The sequence below is a fragment of the Macaca fascicularis genome, chromosome 2, assembly GCF_037993035.2.
Source record: "Macaca fascicularis isolate 582-1 chromosome 2, T2T-MFA8v1.1".
Taxonomy (NCBI): domain Eukaryota; kingdom Metazoa; phylum Chordata; class Mammalia; order Primates; family Cercopithecidae; genus Macaca; species Macaca fascicularis.
In genome coordinates, this window is record NC_088376.1 from 64,258,172 (window position 1) to 64,260,006 (window position 1,835).

Consider the following 1,835-nt stretch of genomic DNA (forward strand, 5'->3'; position numbering starts at 1 on the left):
AGAGCGAGACTCCGTTTCAAAAAAAAAAAAAAAAAAAAAAAAAAAAGGAAAAGCCACCCTCCAGCTTGGCCTTGCAAGATGAGGGTTCCCATTTCTCCACTCTCCCTGCTGCAGCCTTTCTCCCCTTGCTTGTATTCAGGGTTCCCTCTGGAGCTGGCAGAAGAGGAAAGAAGCAGGATCCTCTGAATCCTCAGCCCTGACTACTGCAGCCCATGTGGCCACAATAGCACGGCGATTAGGAGCATGCACTGAGATCAGACAAACAGTTCATACCCTGACCACCATCTACCTGGGGTCTGAGTTCTCAGCTCCATCTGTAAAATGAAGATAAAAAATAATAGCTACCTATTAAGAAGGAGGAGAATTAAGGAGGATAATGTTCACAGATAAAATGCATAGCACAGAGCTGATACATACAGACACTATGAAAATCTTGGCTGTTATTGTTATTTTTATTATTTGACATTCTTTAATTTAAAAAGATACACTGGACTTGATTAAGATCTGGCTCTTCATTGTCTCCAGTCAAATGTCCTGTGGGGACTCTGTGTGGTACTGACCCTTCATATCTTGGTTGGATATGGCTTACTGCAAATAAAACAAAACCAATATGAATAGTGAATAAATCCAACAACCACAGCCAGCTTTCCACTTCCTAAAAACCTCAGTAATGCTAAGGATGGGGCCACATAGAGATGCATGGAAGACAGGACAGTGAGGAGGGAGCTGCATCAGGAACTACCCTACTTTATAAGTTGATCCCCCTCCTCCCAATACCTTTGAGCACCTCTTCAGGTTCTGTTAGTAGAAAATGATGTAGCTAAGAGGATTGAAAAGTCCAATTACATATATTTTACTTAACTGTGTTAGAATAAAAGAAAGGCTTTTTCAAATAGCCCACATGTTTGATAATTTTTTTTCACCATAAAAACATGTTGAACCACTGACCTTTGTGCAGAGAGAGGGTACAGTGGAGGGAGTGTACGGCGACGGACTCCCAGGTGCAGGCTGTATAAACTTTGGTCAGGTCTGAAGCTTCCACATCTGTACAGTGGGGAGAACATTTTCCTCACAAGGCTGTTGAGAGGATTGAGGCACATGGTGTGTCAGAGGGGTCCTAGCCAGAATAGGTTTTTAATGATGTTAGTGTGATTTTTTTCTTGAAGCCCTTTCTTCAATTTTTTCACTTTTTTGACACATCATTGGAACTGCTTAATTATTCAGGATTTTTATATCTAGTTTATGGATTATAGAAGCTCTTTGCTAATAGGTTTATCTCCTGCTGACTTTTAAAACTGCAATATAACTGCATATCAGCATGTCAATTATGAGAAACAGCACACAATTCAACATTGATACTGCTGAATGCCTTGGTAAAATGGTTTTTATAAAAAGGAGTTCGAAAGTATAGTTAAAATAAAACAATGTTTTTAATGTTTATTTGACCTATGAACATAGTTTGCAAGTTGGTAGTTTTTCTTATTTTTAACGTTATTTTTTTTTTCTGATTATACCGTTATCACAAAAATGTGAAGATCAGAATAAAATCACCCATAATCTTATTGCCCAGAAATAACCACTCATAACTTAATTTTTTCCCTTTGATATGCATAGCTCTTTATATAATTTTTTCCACTTAAAAATATGTCTTAAGTATTTTCCCAAATTGCTAACATTTAAATTGCTTTCATAATGGATGTACTGTGATCTACATAATTATTTTCCTAATTTAGACAATAAAGTTTGCCTAAGCTTCTTTGCAAGAAATGCTTTTGAATGTGAGCTTTTGTCTGCATTTCTAACTAATACCTGAGTTTGAATTCCTGGGAGGAAAA

At 37.3% G+C, this 1,835-nt stretch overlaps 1 long non-coding RNA gene across 1 annotated transcript; it reads right to left on the bottom strand.

Annotated features, from left to right (window-relative positions):
• Positions 1 to 437: 437 nt before the first annotated feature.
• Positions 438 to 1,077, bottom strand: LOC135969502 (uncharacterized). Its single transcript, XR_010584764.2, has 2 exons — positions 949 to 1,077; positions 438 to 588 (listed from the first exon to the last, which is right to left on the bottom strand). It is a non-coding gene; the product is annotated as an uncharacterized lncRNA (long non-coding RNA).
• Between the last annotated feature and the right edge of the window lie 758 nt (positions 1,078 to 1,835).